We start from the raw sequence: 19703 nt of genomic DNA on the forward strand, positions 1-19703 counted from the left end.
ACTCTTGTTTCCTAGGTGGTTTTAATGTTCAGCCAAGGCAAAAGAAAGTTCAACCACTGCAAAAACAGGCCTGGAAACTTTGCTTCTCGAAGCGTAGTCTATGGACCAGAAGCACTGAGCGTCACCTGAGAACCTGCTGCCCACCCCGGGCCCACTGAATCGCACGCTGCCATTTAACAGGACCACCAAGGTTCCCCCAGCACATGGCAGCTGGGGAAGGGGTCCAGGGAAGAGTGTTCTGCTCCAAAGTGAAGGGGTTGGGGGGCAGTCATTTCCAGAAACTCCCTTGTTTGTAAAGAGAAACCTTCTTGCTAATATTCAAAGATGAAGCAATGGGACTGGAAAATACAAAAGCAAAGCTAAGCAATGGCCGGGGCTCAGAAGACTGTACTAATCCCTTCAGGCAGAAAGCTTCAAAGATGCTACCCTGGAGCTTCAGATTCAAACACAACCTCACTAGATGCTTTCCCGTGCATTGTTTAATCCTCAACTACCTGGTTTGGAATACCTATTACCATCCTAAAGGTTAAAATACCTCAAGGGGCTGAACTTGGGTCTCACTTCAGTTCGGTTCAGTCGCTCAGTCATGTCCGACTCTTTGCGACCCCATGAATCGCAGCACGCCAGGCCTCCCTGTCCATCACGAACTCCCGGAGTTCACCCAAACTCATGTCCATGGAGTCGGTGCTGCCATCCAACCATCTCATCCTCTGTCGTCCCCTCTTCCTCCTGCCCCCAATCCCTCCCAGCATCAGAGTCTTTTCCAACGAGTCAACTCTTCACATGAGGTGGCCAAAGTACTGGAGTTTCAGCTTTAGCATCATTTCTTCCAAAAAACACCCAGGGCTGATCTCCTTTAGAATGGACTGGTTGGATCTCCTTGCAGTCCAAGAGACTCTCAAGAGTCTTCTCCAACACCACAGTTCAAAAGCATTAATTCTTCGGCGCTCAGCTTTCTTCACAGTCCAACTCTCACATCCATACATGACCACTGGAAAAACCATAGCCTTGACTAGATGGACCTTTGTTGGCAAACTAATGTCTCTGCTTTTCAATATGCTATCTAGGTTGGTCATAAGTTTCCTTCCAAGGAGTAAGCGTCTTTTAATTTCATGACTGCAATCACCATGTGCAGTGTTTGGAGCCCAGAAAAATAAAGTCTGACACTGTTTCCACTGTTTCCCCATCTCTTTCCCATGAAGTGATGGGACCAGATGCCATGATCTTCGTTTTCTGAATGTTGGGCTTTAAGCCAACTTTTTCACTCTCCTCTTTCACTTTCATCAAGAGGCTTTTTAGTTCCTCTTCACTTTCTGCCATAAGGGTTGGTGTCATCTGCATATCTGAGGTTACTGATATTTCTCCTGGCAATCTTGATTCCAGCTTGTGCTTCTTCCAGCCCAGCATTTCTCATGATGTACTCTGCATATGAGTTAAATAAGCAGGGTGACAATATACAGCCTTGACGTACTCCTTTTGCTATCTGGAACCAGTCCGTTGTTCCATGTCCAGTTCTAACTGTTGCTTCCTGACCTGCATATAGGTTTCTCAAGAGGCAGGTCAGGTGGTCTGGTATTCCCATCTCTTAAAGAATTTTCCACAGTTTATTGTGATCCACACAGTCAAAGGCTTTGGCATAGTCAATAAAGCAGAAATAGATATTTTTCTGGAACTCTCTTGCGTTTTCCATGATCCAGCGGATGTTGGCAATTTGATCTCTGGTTCCTCTGCCTTTTCTAAAACCAGCTTGAACATCTGACAGAATATGGTCCACTGGAGAAGGCAATGGCAAACCACTTCAGTATTCTTGCCTTGAGAACCCCATGAACAGTATGAAAAGGCAAAATGATAGGATACTGAAAGAGGAACTCCCCAGGTCAGTAGATGCCCAATATGCTACTGGAGATCAATGGAGAAATAACTCCAGAAAGAATGAAAGGATGGAGCCAAAGAAAAACAATACCCAGTTGTGGATGTGACTGGTGATAGAAGCAAGGTCCGATGCTGTAAAGAGCAATATTGCACAGGAACCTGGAATGTTAGGTCCATGAATCAAGGCAATTTGGAAGTGGTCAAACAGGAGATGGCAAGAGTGAACGTCGACATTCTAGGAATCAGTGAACTAAAATGAATTTAACTCAGATGACCATATAATGGCAGGCAGGAATTCCTTAGAAGAAATGGAGTAGCCATCATGGTCAACAAAAGAGTCTGAAATGCAGTACTTGGATGCAATCTCAAAAATGACAGAATGATCTCTGTTTGTTTCCAAGGCAAACCATTCAATATCACAGTAATCCAAGTCTATGCCCCAACCAGTAACGCTGAAGAAGCTGAAGTTGAACGGTTCTATGAAAACCTGCAAGATCTTTTGGAACTAACACCCAAAAAAGATGTCCTTTTCATTATAGGAGACTGGAATGCAAAAGTAGGAAGTCAAGAAATACCTGGAGTAACAAGCAAATTTGGCCTTGGAATACAGAATGAAGCAGGGCAAAGGCTAATAGAGTTTTGCCAAGAGATCGCACTGGTCATAGCAAACACCCTCTTCCAACAACACAAGAGAAGATTCTACACGTGGACATCACCAGATGGTCAACACTGAAATCAGATTGATTATATTCTTTGCAGCGAAAGATGGAGAAGCTCTATACAATCAGCAAAAACAAGACTGGGAGCTGACTGTGGCTCAGATCATGAGCTCCTTATTGCCAAATTCAGACTTAAATTGAAGAAAGTAGGGAAAACCACTAGACCATTCAGGTATGACCTAAATCAAATCCCTTATGATTATACAGTGGAAGTGAGAAATAGATTTAAGGGACTAGATCTGATAGATAGAGTGCCTGATGAATTATGGACTCAGGTTCGTGACATTGTACAGGAGTCAGGGATCAAAACCATCCCCATGGAAAAGAACCTGGGTCTACTCCACATTAAATCCAGAACCCAAGGGTGTGTGCAAACAAGGCATTGTACAGAGCAAGGAAAGAAGTTTGTACTTCTCTTAAAACTTAATGATCCTATCCTATGATGCCCAAATCCCACACCCAGAATCTTTCCTTTAAAAAAAGAAAAACACAGGCAGACATCTCTATGTATTAAGAATGTTCACTGGGAACTCAGGGTTGTTGGGGGGGAAGGGTGGGAGGAAGGGATAGTTAGGGAGTTTGGGATCGACATATACACACTGCTCCATTTTAAACGGATAACCAACAAGGCCCTACTGTATAGCACATAGAATTCTGCTCAATGTTATATGGCAGCCTGGATGGGAGGGGCGTTTGGGAGAGAATGGATACATGTATATGAATGGTGGAGACTCCTCACAGTTGTTCAACTGAAACTATTACACTGCTTGTAAATCATCTATACTCCAATATAAAATAAAAAGTTATAAAAAAAGAACATTCATTGGGGTATCATTTGAAGCAAAACTCCGAGGAATGACTGCTAAATGTACTGCAGAACCTATGCATATACCAGTTTTGCAGAAGGAAGCTGATCTCATGTACTGACATGGGAAAACTGCCGTGATACAGAAAACAGAAGCTGTAGACCAGTGTGCATTTGTGATTATGTTCACATAATCTCAGGGAAAAACTGGGAAAGATCCGCGTCAGGCCTCTTGGTTGTGGAAGGGGGGAGGTTTGTACATTGATCTCGCAAATCTTCCCAGACCTGTCTATTTATTTATCCTTATCTGTAAATAGAGATAGTCTTCTTTCTTTCAGGAAGAGAATTTAAAATTTTTTTAACAGAGATTCTCCACCTTGGCTGCCTGTTGGTATCATTTGGGAACCTTTAAAACCCCAAGGTGGCACCCAGATCAATTAAATCAGAATCTCAGGCTGAGACTTGGGCGTCAGGTTTTGATTCCACCTGAAATCAACCCAGGTGATTTCAAAGTGCAGTCAAGTTGGGGAATCACTGTTCCATAACAACCTGCGCACACCCCAGAAAAGGTGAGATTAAGGAGAATTGCTTTGTGTTTAATGTCTTTCACATAAAAAATTTAAAAAATGAAATTTGAGAAAGAAAACAGGTTGGGGGGAAGGGGGCACTCAGGATAAGGCAGTCCGTCCCTGGCCTGATATCAGATCAAGTCCCACCCAAGAGATCACACGCAACAGGAAGTGGGGCTGGGGTATGAACCGAGGTTTTCTTCTCATCAGCAAATTCCTATTCTACTTCTTCACTAATTCGGCAATCCCAGAGTTTATAGCTGTGATTCCCATCGTATTCTAGCCATTCTCTACTCTCAGGTAAGAGATTAAATGGAATGGGATGGAGAGGAAGAAAAAGAATCCTACATCTTAACAACCCAGAGTGGGCAGTCTCCTCACGTTACATACCAGGGGCCCAACTTTTACAGTCTTAAAAATCAGGGTGTAAGTGGGGAGCTGCTATCCAAGATACAAACTGCTTCTCAAAACAGCTGGGAGAACCCGCTCCCCACTCCCTTGGAACTAAAGTTGATGGCAGGGGTCTGCTCTCCCGCAGGCCCCGCCCCACTCCCGGATCAGATCTGTGCTACCCTGAGGCAGAGGTCAGACACAGACCCCTGTCGAGCTTCGGTCCTGCACCCAGGACACGCACACCGCAACCTGCCCCGTGCCAGGCCTCCCCTGCCGCCTCCCCGTTCTGCTCCCTTCCTAGTGCAGACTGGGGCCACGACACCTGCCACCTGCCCACCTCACCCTCCAGCCCAGCTCGGTCCGCACACACTAAGGCCCAAGCTCCCAGCAAGAGTCACCACCTATAGCCTCACCCAGCCCAATAGGCCACTCAGTTAACGACAGCTCAGGAAACACTTTCTACATTGCCAAGCCGGACCAATACCCAAAAGGGCCTCAGAGAAGGCGGGAAACGCTGCTCCTGTGAAGCAACGTCACCCTCCCCACAGGACCCGGGATGTCCCAGCGGAGCCCCAGCGCCCACCACTCACCCGGGCCCTCAAGCCGAGGAGCCACAGCTTCCGTGTGAGCAGCAGCACCTGGCCCTGCACTGCCCCGTCTCCCGCAGGAACTGCTCCCGGCTCCTGAGTTCAGAGCAAGCAGATCCCCAGACGGGAGTGGGGCGCAGAGCAGCAAGGGCCCTGGGACCAGGGCCAGAAGCCCCCAGACCAGCAGCCACTCCACCCAAAGGCAACGCGTTCAGGAGGCGAGTGGATTTCACCAAGGGCACGGCGGCCTGGGAGCACCTCATAGGGAGCCCCACTTGCCACCAGTCAAGAACTGCCCCTCACTTCCTTGGCTCTTCAGTCTGGAAGGGTCCTACCTGAGCTAATGTCACTTGGATAGACTTGTGAATCAGTGAGGTGCCGATTTTCCCTGCTTCACAAGGTCTGACAGACCTGGACAGGTGGTGTAGGAAGCGCCCACCTCTCCTGAACACTGACCACAGACACACACACACACACACACACACACACAGATACATACACACTCTGCAGCCTCCGTCAGCCCACTGCTACCTTCCTTCTCTGGGCACAGAATCACGAGTTGCTCTCTTGGCCCTGGTTCTGTGCATGTGTGACTTGTTTTAACCTGAACCTTTGAAGATACAAGTGGCATTTAGCACCATAGGTCTAGCAGCCTTCACACTCACTCACTGGGAAGGCAGGTTCCTTCCCTAGGGCCTACTACCCGGGAGGCCAAGGACACTGCCTCCCGTTCTCGCAGAAGAATGCAGAAGGGACCTTAACACTGGTGGGGAGGACGGCCTGGCTATTTTGAATCTGGTGGAACTGAATAGCTGCCTGTTTATTTTTAGCAGGTCCATTTGCTGGGGAATAGATGCAGGCTGGCTGGCTTCCCAGTGGTCACACAGCCCAAGGCTGGCACGTGCCACAGCCCCACAAGACTGCAGAATTCACCTGGACTCCCCAGGATCTACGGAGAAGGCAATGGCACCCCACTCCAGTACTCCTGCCTGGACAATCCTGTGGATGGAGGAGCCTAGTAGGCTGCGGTTCATGAGGTCGGACACAACTGAGCGCCTTCACTTTCACTTTTCACTTTCATGTGTTGGAGAAGGAAATGGCAACCCACTCCAGTGTTCTTGCCTGGAGAATCCCAGGGAAGGCGGAGCCTGGTGGGCTGCCGTCTATGGGGTCGCGCAGAGTCAGACACAACTGAAGAGACTTAGCAGCAGCAGCCCCAGGATTTAAAGAGAGTTCTTCCTTCTCCCAGAGGCACCTGCAGCTTCTCAGAAGAGCTTGCTGCTGCTGCTGCTAAGTCACTTCAGTGGTGTCCGACCCCATGCGACCCCATAGCTGGCAGCCCACCAGGCTCCTCTGTCGCTGGGATTCTCCAGGCAAGAATACCGGAGTGGGTTGTCATTTCCTTCTCCAATGCATGCATGCATGCTAAGTCTCTTCAGTCGTGTCTGACTGTGCGACCTTATGGACAGCAGCCCACCAGACTCCTCCGCCCACAGGATTCTCTAGGCAAGAAGACTGGAGTGGGTTGCCATTTCCTTCTCCACAGAAGAGCTTACCCCTGGAGAAATACTGGTCTCACCCCAAGCCTGATGACCAGTTCAGTCACTGCAGTCTAGAGCCTTCTGCTAAGTAAGAAGGCAAATTTCCAGGAGATTTATTAAACAAGAAAACAAGTGTTGGTCCCAGTAACTAAGTCAATTTGGCTGCGGTTATTGTTAGAAAAAGAATGGCATGTGATTCATGACCGGGTGGGCGGGGAACTGGTCGTGACACAAGAGCCGAGGGAACACCAGGAGACTCACGAGCCCGTGTGGGCCTGGGCCCACCCCTGTGCCCTGAATGGACCGCCACACCCCTCCAGTGGGAACCGGGGCGCTTCTTCCATTACTCCAGCATCAAGTGTTACAGTCCTGGGGTGTTCACCACAGGGGGCGCAGGACACCCCATCTCTGCGTGTGCAGCACATCAAACTCTTGCTAAGGAGCTTCTCCTCTTGAGGGGTCCCTTCCAAGGACAGGAAATAGCTACATGACCCAGCACTTGCTGCCACCGCCTTCAGAGAACAGCAGGCTGCTGGCTGGGCCAACATCACCCCCACCGACCCGCGCCTCACCACCCTCCACCCTGGGAGGAAGGCCACACACAGAGGTCTTTGTATAGGACTACCAGGGTGTCTCTGGATCTGTACAGGACGCATTTACCCAATTCCTCACCAGGCTGAGGTTATGTGCGTACATTTAAACCATGCAAATAAAAACTTCCTGTCACCAGAAGCTCACAACGCCAATGGAAGCCTCTGGGTGTCTCTCACACACAGAACCGCACCAAGCTGAGCCCACCTTCAGACGTGGCAAAGAGTACTCACCCCAGGAGGCTGTCTCAAAGAAGGCCAGGATCTCCTTAGGTTGTAATGGGGCTAACAACAGAAACTGAGCTTCTGAACCAAGACACACTGGGGAGTGAAGGGGGCAGCAGAGAGGGGAAGAAAGAGTCGGGAGCCAGAGCCAAAAAGCTGGTGGGGGGGGACAAAGGAGTCTGACCTCTGCCGTGAGGACGAGGATGGCAGGGAGAAGTTGTGGCAGCTGAGATTCAGCCAAAGCAGAGCAGGTTGCAAGACGCAAAGGCCTGGGCCATCCCTGAGGGGCAACTGAAGGCTAGGACTGGAGGCCACTTCGTCACAAGGGGCTCCTGAGCACTGGAAACGGGACCGGGGCGACAGAGGAACTGAACCTTAAATCTAATGTCAGCTTAAACCCAAACAGCCACGTGCAGCAAGTGGCAGCCTCGCGTCCCGAGCACAGACGCGGTGCTAGAGGGCGTCCTCAAGGGCCCGAAGGAGACACAAGAGCCGGGTCAACGGCGCGATGGCCAGTGCCTACCTTGCCGGGCAGAGTGTGGTCCTGCCCCTGAGGGTGGGGGACGATGGTGCGCTGGGCTGCGGACCCTCAGCAGCATGACTGAGGCCCCGGAATCAGACTGCCGCGGCCATCCTCAGGTGGTTGGTCTCGCCCAGCCCGTGCTCACAGGGTTGTTACCTTCATCCTTAAGGGGCCTGGCTGGGCTGTGACTCGTGTGAGCACCCTAGAGATTCCACACTAGCTCACAGAGAGGGCTGCCTCCACACCCTCCATTGTGACGGCCCAGCGCAGCAGCAGGGCAGCCAGCGCAGCCAGCCCCGCCACACTGCCCACCCTGGTGGGACCCGCGGTCCCATAAGTCACAGGGCGCTTCCTGGCTGCCCTCCAGGAGACTGGAGCCTTCTCCCAGTAATGTCTAGGTGAGAGGATCTGCTCAGGGAAGGCTTCTCCTGCTGAAGCAGAAACTTGGGGTCCAGTACCAGAGCTCCAGGTAAGAAGTCAGAAGCAAAACATCCCATCTGGACATGGTTCAAATCAAGATCTCCTCCTCCAGCTCAATTCAAAATTAAGCTTCCAGTTTGCAAAACTTCAGAAACCAGAAACCCATGCAAGGAACACCCCAAATCCCCTGACTCCTCTGACTAAACCCACAACCATCTAGCCTCACTCAGCTTCAGGTGATAAAATCAGCATCTCCTACAAAAACCTTCCCACTGCATCCCTGAACGACGATGTCACATCCATCCTGCCCCTCATCCCTGGCTTCTGGCAACCTTCTTGCTTTACCAGTGAATTCTGACAGGTCTCTGAGGACGGTGACAGATCAGGTGCCAGGGTAGTGCTCCCAGGCACATGGAGTTCCCACCCACAACCAGAGAACACAAGACTGCCCCAAAGATATGAAGGTGTGCTTGGACAGCAAGCTCACCCGAAAGCTGTTAAGGACGGCACATGCCTTCAAAAGGAATCAGAAAAGATGCTGAGGAGAGGCAAAAGACGCAAAGAGGGAATACGACACCGACTTCCCAAACGGCAGCCAGTGCAACAGGACTAACTCAGAAATGACCTGAACGCATAAGCTAATTTCTACTCAACAAAAAATTCATTGGTGCCAACAAGGTACAAAGTTCAGCGGGGCACAGACATGAACCAGACAGAAACACGGCCTTCTTCCAAGCCTTTCAGTTTCTTTGGGGGAAAATTCCCCAGTGACCTCTTCCTCAGTTGGCCTGGTACTGCCACTGACCAAGTGACAGGTTTAGCCTGAGAGTGAATCAAGGGTTCTGGTTGCGGGGGGAGGATCTGGCCACCAGATGTCCCAAATTGGACTGTCCCGGGGTAAGAGAAGACAGGAGCATGAACAGCAGCACTGAGCCAGTCAAGCGGGGCGGGGTGCCCGTTCAGCACGCAGACTTTCGTTCCCGCCACTACCTGGTACCCAAATCTGGATCCGCTCTCATTTCAACTACTCCGAGAGTAAAGCCCGTCTTTTGCGGGCGTGGTATTGATAGAAAGGATCTGAGGGCCTGGCTTTCTCTGCCGTCTTTCCACCAACCCTTCGCCTTCAGCCACACAGCCCCAACTCCTGCCTTCAAAGGGGCTTGTCCTTGTGTTCAGAGCAGCTTGCTTCTGGTTGGCTGCCCACCTTCGCACATGTTCTCACCAAGACAAGGGAGTAAAACCAGAAAGGAGAGGAAGGAAGCAACACCAGAGAAGGGGAAGAGGAGGTTCCAGGACGCAGGGGCCCGGGGATGCTGAGCACACGGTGAGCATGAGAGGAGCTTCCCACCAGTGGACTGCAGTGGCCAAGGCCCAAGGTAGAGCCAGAGGCTGGAGAGAGATTCAAAGAATACCAAGCTAAAGAAACACAGGAAATCAACTAGGGGAAGAGGAGGAAGGGAGAAGACCAGAGAGGAAACTCGGAGAAGCTAGAACTCTGCAGCCATGGCAATATAAATACCACAACCCTGTAACATGACCAAACGCTGAGCTGCCCCTCTACTGAGACAATGAGGGGGAAAATGGAGAGGAATGGGCCAAGTCCGTATCTTCCAGAGTAGAAAAACAGAACAGACAGCAGTTTTTAAAAGGAAGGAAGGAAAAAATAAAGCAGTACACTGCTTAGAAACAGATCCAGCCTTCCTTACCCATGGACGCAGAGCCCAAGGACAGAGCCTACAGGGCCGCGAATGTGCGCGGGTTTGGGTCTGCGGAGGTCTGGACCCGACCCCCCAGGAGACCCAGAGGCTGCCCTGCAGAAGTACTCAGGAGGGAGGCCAGCCCCCTCCAGAAGGGGTCAGGACAGGTGGGCGAACACTCTGGGCAAAGGGCTGTTCTTTCAAACCTTAGCAGAGTCAAGTCAAATCCTTCTACAAGCAACCCTATGATAAATTAATACTCTCCTAAATATTAACTACATGTTCTATTACCATACAACTTTTACCTATATGATTAATATGTATCAGCGCTAATCCACCTATGTACAAACTTATACTGTTTATTTTCAAATACTAACTGATAGCAACCTTGCTTCAAGAAACCCCCAACTGCCTCCTGACACACAGCAACAATCAGAAAGAGAACATGCTTACTGAGGGCAAGCTAGCCTCAGGCAGCAGAACCCCTCAGAGCCAGCAGTTTAATAAAGACTAAAGACCCACAGGGAGCCAAGATCCACTGCAGGTGGGGGAGCCCTCAGGAAGCAAAGATGGAGGGAGGGGTAGGGAGTCACGTTTCAGGTAATAAGATAACACTGTAGAGATGTGGGAACCTGTGTAAGAAACCCGCAGCCTCTCAACAGAGCACTGAGCCCTGGGCACCCCGTCGTGCAATGGATTAACCACACTCCTGTGCATCCTTATTGTCACCCTGCTTATGTAACTTACATGCAGAGCACATCATGAGAAACGCTGGGCTGGAAGAAGCATAAGCTGGAATCAGGATTGCCGGGAGAAATATCAGATACGTAGATGACACCACCCTTATGGCAGAAAGGGAAGAGGAACTAAAAAGCCTCTTGATGAAAGTGAAAGAGGAGAGTGGAAAAGCTGGCTTAAAGCTCAACATTCAGAAAACTAAGATCATGGCATCTGGTCCCATCACTTCATGGGGAATGGATGGGGAAACAGTGGAAACAGTGTCAGACTTTATTTTGGGGGCTCCAAAATCACTGCAGATGGTGACTGCAGCCATGAAATTAAAAGACGCTTACTCCTTGGAAGGAAAGTTATGACCAACCTAGACAGCATATTAAAAAGCAGAGACATTACTTTGCCAACAAAGGTCCATCTAGTCAAGGCTATGGTTTTTCCAGTGGTCATGTATGGATGTGAGAGTTGGACTGTGAAGAAAGCTGAGCACCAAAGAATTGATGCTTTTGAACTGTGGTGTTGGAGAAGACTCTTGAGAGTCCCTTGGACTGCAAGGAGATCCAACCAGTCTATCCTAAAGAAAATCAGTCTGAACATTCACTGGAAGAACTATGCTGAAACTGCAATCCTTTGGCCACCTGATGTGAAGAGCTGACTCACTGGAAAAGACCCTGATGCTGGGACAGATTGAGGGCAGGAGGAGAAGGGGACGACAGAGGATGAGATGGTTGGATGGCATCACCGACTCAATGGATATGGGTTTGGGTGGATTCAGGGAGTTGGTGATGGACAGGGAGGCCTGGCGTGCTGCAGTCCATGGGGTCCCAAAGAGTCGGACATGACTGAGTGACTGAACTGAACAGCATTCTGAACGGTACCAGCTGGGAGAGCTGAGAAAGTGTTGTGTAGTTTAAATGAGGAGCCCGGGCCGAGGAAAGCCAGGTGAAGCCCGCCCGGGAGAGGAGGAGCTTTAGCTCTAGACAGCATGGTCAGTGAAGGTCTCTGCAGAGGTGGCAGCAGCGTGAACGGCAAGGAGCAGCTCTGCCAAGACCTAAGAGGACGGGAAAGGAGGGGGAGAAGTTCCAGCAGGGAGAAGTCAGGCCAGAGTCCTGCGGCAGTCACAAGCCTGGCTGACTCAAGAGCCGGCCAGAAGCGGAGGGCAGGGCAGGACTGCGGGCTGCTGCCCGAAGAGCCGTTCCCAGCACCGCTGGGCAGACGCTGAGCTAAAGCTCACCCAACTCCCTCCGGAGAGGGCACCCCAAGAGCCATGGGACTGCAGGTTCTTAATAAACAGAAGCTGACTGCAGAATCCATTCCAGGACAGAGCGCCCCTGCGGCTGGTAGCACAGCAGGGACGCTGTGACAAGAGGTTCCCTCAGCAAATTCATCTGCCAGGAAGACCCGGGGGCACACCCCTCATTACCCTTGGGGAACTGGAGCTAAGCTCTTACCCTCAGCCCTTCACACCTTCAAACGTATCTGTCAGAATAAGGGGGCCCAGGCCCCCCCCACAGAGGGGGGCTGGGGACAGAGGGCAGTGACGGACAGAGAGACACAGGCACAGACAGACACACACATATACGCAGCCCCACAGAAGCCCTTGCCACTTCTTTCAATCAGACTTTGCGAAAACAATCTTGCTCTCCAGCCAACATAAACCATAGGCAACAGAGGACCTTATATGGCTCGAAGCTTCCTTAATCAGAAACAGGGAGAGGGGCTGGCAGCTCCGAGTCAGAGGAAAGAAGGAGCGAGGGAGGAGCAGGGTGAGGAAGGAGGGCAATGAGGGACAAAACGTATCCGTCAGCCCCCTTTTTCGTCTCCTTTGGGCCTCAGTGACTCCCCAGGAAGAATTCCCCGTGAACGGCATGAGTTTCCCTTCCCTCGTGGTTTTCTTCTGGCTTAAGCCAGAGGACGCCGGTTTCCAGGCTGCGGTTCTTTAGTGGCAGGTCCTCAGGCTGGGTGACTTCCCATGGAAACAGCACCCAGCCGCTGGGTTGTCCTTCCCCAGGATGGCAGTCCTGACCTACAAGCGTCCGCTCAGAGGGCTGCCTCGGTCACATGCCTGCCTGCTCAGGAGAAAGGGCTGGGTCCCTGCCACAGGTCCCAATAGAAGCGGCAGCCCCGGGGACCTCATGAGTGGCCACTCCCACACCCACGGTGGTCTCTAGGGGGCTTTCTCCCCCTTCCTCCCTGATTAAGAGAGGCGGCGGTTTTGGAGCTAGGACCTGCCCCACACACTGAAGCCGCACGCACTTGGCCCTCCTAAAGGAACCACCTGCTAAAAATAGCATGACAGCACATGCTTGGCCGGGCAGGCCGCACCAAAGTCAAAGGACAAAGCGAGGAGGTTATTCTCAGGCCCAGCCCATGCAGCTCCGGGCAAGCCACTCCTTTCTCTTTGGAGAGACAGGAAGGGGGAGGTGAGTGGGGTGGAAATCCACAGGGCGGGGGGTGGGGGTGGAAACCTGTCCTCCAAGCCAAGGCTGGAGGGAAGTGATGGGGGCAGTGGGGCGGCCTCCTCCAACAGGGACCAGGCTGCTCTGGGCTGCAGCCTGCTTGAGGGCCAGGGGACTGTCCCGTGACCCTGTGCAAGGTCTGACAGGCCACACTATTATTAGCCAAGGACTGAGTGGCTTCACGACAGCCTTTTCAGCCAGGTGACTGAACTAAGCCATAGAGTCTTCAGAGCAGTTTTCCAGGCCCTAAGGCAGGGCTACCTCACTTAGGAGGCTGTCTGCTCTTAGTCACTGCCATTACTGTGCAGCTTGAAGGCACTGGACGGTTGCATAATTCTGACGATAAAAACACTGGAAATATAAGGGCGTTAAAGATCCTTAACTCCCGTTTCCCGTAAAATAACATTGAAAGAAATGAGATACAAATACCTCCCTCCTAAGGCTGAATGAGGCTGGAATGATCTAACAGTCTGACTCAGTTTGTGGGATAAATAAATTTACGTTTTAAAAGCCTGGTTTCACTTTCTGGATGAGGATGGAGGGGTAACAGGGCAGTTAATAAGAAAGAGCCCCAAAGGGCCTGACCCAGCCCAGCCCTGTGTCCTGGAATCAGCTTCCTTTTCGCAGAGCCTTGGCCTCCATATACACAAAACTAGAAATTCTTAACCTCATAGGGATGAGAGAGAATAAAAAGGGAATAATGTGCAAAAACCCTCCTAAGTTATCAGGTATACAGCAGATGCTCAATAAATGCCTTATAAATCTTCTGTCAGGCTCCAAGAAAAGAGTTCACAGTATATGCCAAAGGCCAGTCTAGCAGGGTTAAAACCAAGCACACCCAGGACTAGATGAGGGGCATATGGAAATAAAGCCTGCTCCCCAGAGCCAGACCCACACCAAGACTTGGGGATCCCCACTGGGAACCAACTCTCCCCAAAGCCTTCGGTAAAGACAGGCTTCCTACCGCTGAAACGGCCTGCCGGGACAGAATGAAAATGACACTCGTCTGTAAGGTGCACGCAACCTGGCTTAGAAAGGCCCACGCTGGGATCCTGCAAAAGTCACCAGGCCACTGAAGGACCAAATAGCAAGTCTGCTGACATGATGACCAAGGCCAATGAGCACAGGCCTTGGAGAACTAGCGAGGACCTTTACGATGATGAACAGTCTCTCGAGCCAAGATGGCTTTCCAAAGGCTTAGCGTCCGGCCCTTCACTTCTCTCTCCCATCCCCAGACCCCTTGCTACACGCCTCTCTCCAACTGTTTCATGATTGATCACTGCCCTCCAAACTGGCAGACCAGAACTTGCTTCTGAACATGCCATGGAGAGAGTTGATAAATCACTTGTCACCAAAGATGTTCGGTTTGTGGAATATAGAAGACTGAGGCCAAACACGTGATGCTTTACAAGGCGAGACAATGAAGCTCTTAGAGTTGGGCAAAGAACTAAGACCAGGGCTGTCCAACAGAGCTTTCTGTGACGATGAAAACGTTCCTGATCTGCACTGTCCAGTACCGCAGCCTTGGGCCACATGAAGCTATGTGAGCATGTGAAATGTGACTAATGTCACCAAGGAGCTAATAATTAAATTCTCCTTAATGCTTTAAAAAGCTTAAATTTAACTAGCCACCCATAACTAGTAGCTATCTATAGGACAGGCAGCTCTACACCCCCAGCCCTAAGGATGGATTCAGGAAAATAAAGATATAGTAAGAAATAAAAACACTTAATACAGTAGCACCTGAGAGCTAAGTGAACTTCAAATGCACTTAAAACAGTGGATTGACATTTTTTTCAGTCTGGCTGATAGAGTAAGAAATAAAAACATTTAATACAGTAGCACCTGAGAGCTAAGTGAACTTCAAATGCACTTAAAATAGTGGATTGACTTTTTTTTTTTTTTAGGTCTTTGGCTAGTACTATCCTCGGAGAAGGCAATGGCACCCCACTCCAGTACTCTTGCCTGGAAAATCCCATGGATGGAGGAGCCTGGTAGGCTGCAGTCCATGGGGTCGCTAAGAGTTGGACAGGACTAAGTGACTTCACTTTCACTTTTCACTTTCATGCATTGGAGAAGGAAATGGCAACCCACTCCAGTGTTCTTGTCTGGAGAATCCCAGGGACGGGGGAGCCTGGTGGGTTGCCGTCTATGGGGTCGCACAGAGTTGGCCACGACCGATGTGACTTAGCAGCAGCGGCAGCAGTACTATCCTGGCATCCCTGGCCCAAACATACCCCACCCTGCAGGCAACTCCACCTACCAGCAGTTGTAAGGGGCAGACTAACTCCAGGGCTCCCAGAAGCACAATCTGAATGCATTTCATACTGACTAACTTTATTTCCCCAGCTGCAGAAACTGAGACCTGCCCGGAACTCCAGCCAGGTTTCAGTCTTGAAAGCTGTAGAGACCTCAACCTCCACCTCACCCTGCCACCCCTAACCAAGACTCCTGTTAGCTAACCCCTCAGGGATGAAACAAGACCTCAGCACTGCTCAGCTTTACTTCCAGAACTTTCCTGGGGCCCTGCTCTGTTCCCAAGTGCATGGGCCTCAGTGAGGACCAGCACTGCCAGATGGCGACAGCAAGTTTAGTATCAACTTCTACAAACTTACCAAACTGAGCTGTGGAAACATTCAGATGGCAAGAACTGAACAGAACAAAGACCACTTAGCAGAACCATACAGGACAGGAAGAGGACACCTAGAAAGGTCCATAAGACTGAAAGCCAGTCCTCAGAATGCTGAACGGCAACACACATTCCTTTTACTGCAACAATCTGCTTAGGAAGCAGCAGACAGAAAAGGTGAAAACCCCATAGACTTGACGACTCCTTGTTCTTCTCACAAAAGCCCTCCAGAGGACCGAGTGTAAGTCCAAACACAAATTTAGTCAGTTTCTCTATCCTTCAATTTGTATTTTTATTTGCCACTGAAACAATCCCGAATGACCTCCAGCTTCACCCTCCTCTACTGTACTCAGAAGTGTGAGGATTAAAGGAACAGGGAGGTGCCTGCTTGTAACTCACCTCGCAGAGTAACTATCAAGGAAAAGCCGTCCCCTAAATTTTAGCTTCTGTCTCCACAAGTGACTTCTCCAGCCACTCTGTCCTACCCAAAGCACTGTCCTTGTTCTGCATTGCCCAAGTTTAAAATTAGGTATGAGGGACAGCAGGTTTGCTCAGTGAGAATGCCACACACAATCGGTAGTTGATGTTAATAATCAAAGGTGAAATCTGTGTGAGGCATTACATCAGAAAGGGATGTAGATGAAAACACATGCCCTAGGAATGAAGGTCTGGGATTAAAATATATCCCACACAGATTAGCAACTCAAATAGTATGAGACGATTTCAACGGACTAAGAGGCCCATAAGGACCAACCTCCTCCCCAGAGGAGATAAACTCCCTAGATAGCAGGGTGAAGGCATTTACTCACATCCAAACTTCCCCACCAGAGCACAACAGTCCACACTGCAGAGAAGACCTCTCATTCAAGACTCACAAGATTAGGAAGGAAGCACTGGGGGAGAATGGGCTGGAAAGCACCAGCTCACCAGGCACGTGGCTTGAGCCAGGAGGCTGGCTGGCAATGTGTAGGAAGCCAATTTTTCCTCCTTCCAACCAAGTTTCCAGGTGAGAGGTTGGGGAATAGAGTCCTTTTATTAATATTCAAGTCACTTAACAGATTCAAGAGAAACAAAGTCAGTCTCAGAGACTCTTGAGAAGGAGGGAAAAAAAAAATAATGTGTGAGTACCCAACATGTGCCAGGCACAGCGCTGCGCCCCACAAATATTATCTCAATTTGTCTTGAGGACGAAAGAAGACTGAAAAGCTTAAAACCAGCCTACACCCACAAATGGTGATTTTGACCTGGCCTGGGTTCAACGCCCAAGAATAATCTGCATTACTAGGTAGAATAAACTACTTTAAAATATTGACGCTGAGCAACCTTATTCTGGAGACATATCTCCTTGGCACCTGAGCAGCCACTTCAACTGACATCCTCACCGACACCCTGCAGTGGCCAAGTACTTCCTAGAGACTGCTGGGCGGAAGAGCAGATAATCTAAGAGCTAGACAGCAGACCAGTGTCACCACAGGCTGGGAGGGGATCAGTTTTCTGCGACTTCAGGGGCCATCACCTGACAATATGTGTGACAATAGAGCCTACTGAATTCAGATAGGCACCAAGGCTTCAATGATTTGCATACCTGTAGGATCCAGAGAACCTACTATAGCCCAAGGCCATTCTTCATCTAAATGCACACCCAGGAATTACTACCCAGAACCCATAATACAAGCTCAGAAGTTAGAGGAAAGGTTCAACACAAGTCAAAAAAATCTACCTCACTTGTCTCCAGTGCTAAGAATGTCTTAAATCATCAGCAGGTGAATCCCTTGAACCTCAAGAACAGAGGAATTTGACAGACGGGCACGTCATGCTCCCCTCTCTTCGCTTCAAAGATGCTCTGTACCTTTAAGAGCAAAGGGGATGGGCAGTGCTAAGAGCTCAAACTTCTAATTAGAATTTAAAAGAAAATTATTTGGAAGGACTTAGTTCCAAGAATGTGGCAGCAAGGTAAGGTTACTAATTCCCAGAATTGACAGCTTTTTGTGAATGGGGTTTCTTGATCCAGAATTTCGACAAAGGAGGTGGGGGTATTGGAAAACAAACCAACCAACAAGATATGACTGTACCTAGTGTCCAGCAACCCAGATTAACCTACAGGAGATACATTTAAACACCAGACAGCCTGTACTTCCCCAGGGGAAAGACAGCTAGTTCAACCTCAGGGCTCTGCCCATATACCCGACACGGCTTGAGAGGCCTCCTCTGACACCTGGAGTTATGTACATAAACCCGGCTGCTGTTAGCGGAGGACGAGAGGGCAAGAAGGCGCCCGCCAACCTCGTCATCTCCGCGGGAAAGGGGGACCGCGAAACGCGCGGTTTTCCCAGCCAGTCGACTGGGCACCACCTGCCACCAACAGCTCCGGTCCTTCTCTGGGCCTCCTCCGGGGGTGGGAAATAGGAGCGACCGTACCCAAGGTGGCACAAAGCAGGAGAGCTGGTGAAAGCTCGCCCCCGAGGCATCCAGACCAAAGCCTGCCCACGCACACTGGGACCTGTGACCCCGAAACCAGCGTGCTCCCCCCGGGCCGCCCCGGGGCGCGAGGTCAGCGGGCGCCCGGGGCGGCACGCCTCCGTCTCCCCGGACACCCTGTAAAGGGGCTGGGAGAGCTTGTCCTCGAGAGACACCAAGCCTTCGATACCAGGACCCTAAACCTCCCTCCTCCCGCAACAGGGTTCCAAGCACAGCCGATCTCCGAGCTCAGCCTCGCGGTCCCGCAGACCGAGACCCCGTGCCCTGAGTTCGCCGCGTGCCGCTCCCAGGGGCTGGGCTGCCCGCTCGGGTGTGCCACCGCCGGGCCTCGGTGCGGCGAAACCCGGGGCACGACGGGAGAGCCCAGAAGTTGGGGGAGCTCTCTGAAGTGACCAGCTCAGCTCCAACCCCGGAGGAGGCGGGGGAAGGGCGCCCGCGGGCCTTCGGACACTCCCGCGCCCTTGTGAGCACCTGGCCCTGCCCGCCGCCGCCGCCTCTCCCGGCGCAGGCCGGGCGCACGCGACCTTTGAAAGCGAAACGCGCGCGAGGCCGGGCGACCTTGGGTGGGACGCACTGGCGTCCGTGCCCCGGAGGGTGTGAGCCGCAGCTCGCGGAAAGTTAAGCCGCGGAGAGGCGTACGGAGCGCCGAGCCCGCGATTCCCGCCCCCCCGGGGACGAGGACGCGCGCGGGGGGCCCGCGAGGCTGCCGAGGGCGGCCGTGGCCGGTCACCAGAGGCGCGTCAGGCGGGGCCCGGCGGGGCGCGCGGGCGGTGGGAGGGAGAGGGCCTGCCTGACAGGCGGCGACGGCCCGGCCGCCTCAGCGCCGCCCCGACGGCGCCGCCCCCGGGGCCCCCGCAGGTGCTCCCCGTTTCACCGGCGGCCCCCACTCACCGCTGCTCGGCCACCGTCAGGGTGCAGAGTCCTCGCGCCGCCGCCGCCGCCCCCCGGCCCCCCGGCCCCCGCCTCTACCGCGCGGCCCCTCAGCGCAGCGGTCTGACCGCTCCCCCACGTGCTCGGCCGGGCCAGGGGAACACAGACACATTAAATACCGAGGACGCGCGGCGACGTGCCCGCGGCGCGACGCAGGCCCCGCCCCCCGCCCTCGTGCCCCCACGCCGGCCAGCCACCCCTGCGCGTGCGCGCCGCTCCCGGCCGCGCCAGAGGGGGCGCGGTCTAGAGCGCTTCGCCGCCGCCCGCCGCTCGCCACCGCCCGCCGTCGCCGCCGCCGGGCGCTGCCCGTGCTCTCGCGAGATGAGCTGTCGTCTCGGTGGGGCTCGGGAGACAGGCCGCGCTGGATGCTCTGGGACGCTTCTTGCGCGTTTCCATCGGTGAAGCTCCGAGCTCTGCGCGGCTTCGCCCGCCTCGGCCACGGACGGTCTCCGGGGCTAGTGAGACCGTCTGCCTGCCTCGGGAGGCCCCTGAAGCAGGCAGAGGGGCCGCTGGTGGGCAGCGCCTCCCTCGCCT

At 52.2% G+C, this 19703-nt stretch overlaps 1 protein-coding gene across 3 annotated transcripts in view; it reads right to left on the minus strand.

The window, feature by feature from the left end:
* The window catches only part of AKAP1 (A-kinase anchoring protein 1), a 32170-nt gene extending 12916 nt beyond the window's left edge, over positions 1–19254 (minus strand). For 2 of the 3 annotated variants that reach the window (XR_015148349.1, XM_086360875.1), the window contains exon 1: positions 19131–19254. The gene's annotated coding sequence lies outside the window, so the exon portion shown is untranslated. Of the gene's footprint in view, positions 1–17481; positions 17611–19130 lie in introns of all 3 variants that reach the window. The other variant, XM_086360878.1, reaches the window with a different exon arrangement.
* Between the last annotated feature and the right edge of the window lie 449 nt (positions 19255–19703).

This window comes from Bos grunniens, chromosome 19, assembly GCF_055505025.1.
Source record: "Bos grunniens cultivar Pamir isolate PY7600 chromosome 19, Bosgru_T2T1.0, whole genome shotgun sequence".
In the NCBI taxonomy this organism is placed as follows: domain Eukaryota; kingdom Metazoa; phylum Chordata; class Mammalia; order Artiodactyla; family Bovidae; genus Bos; species Bos grunniens.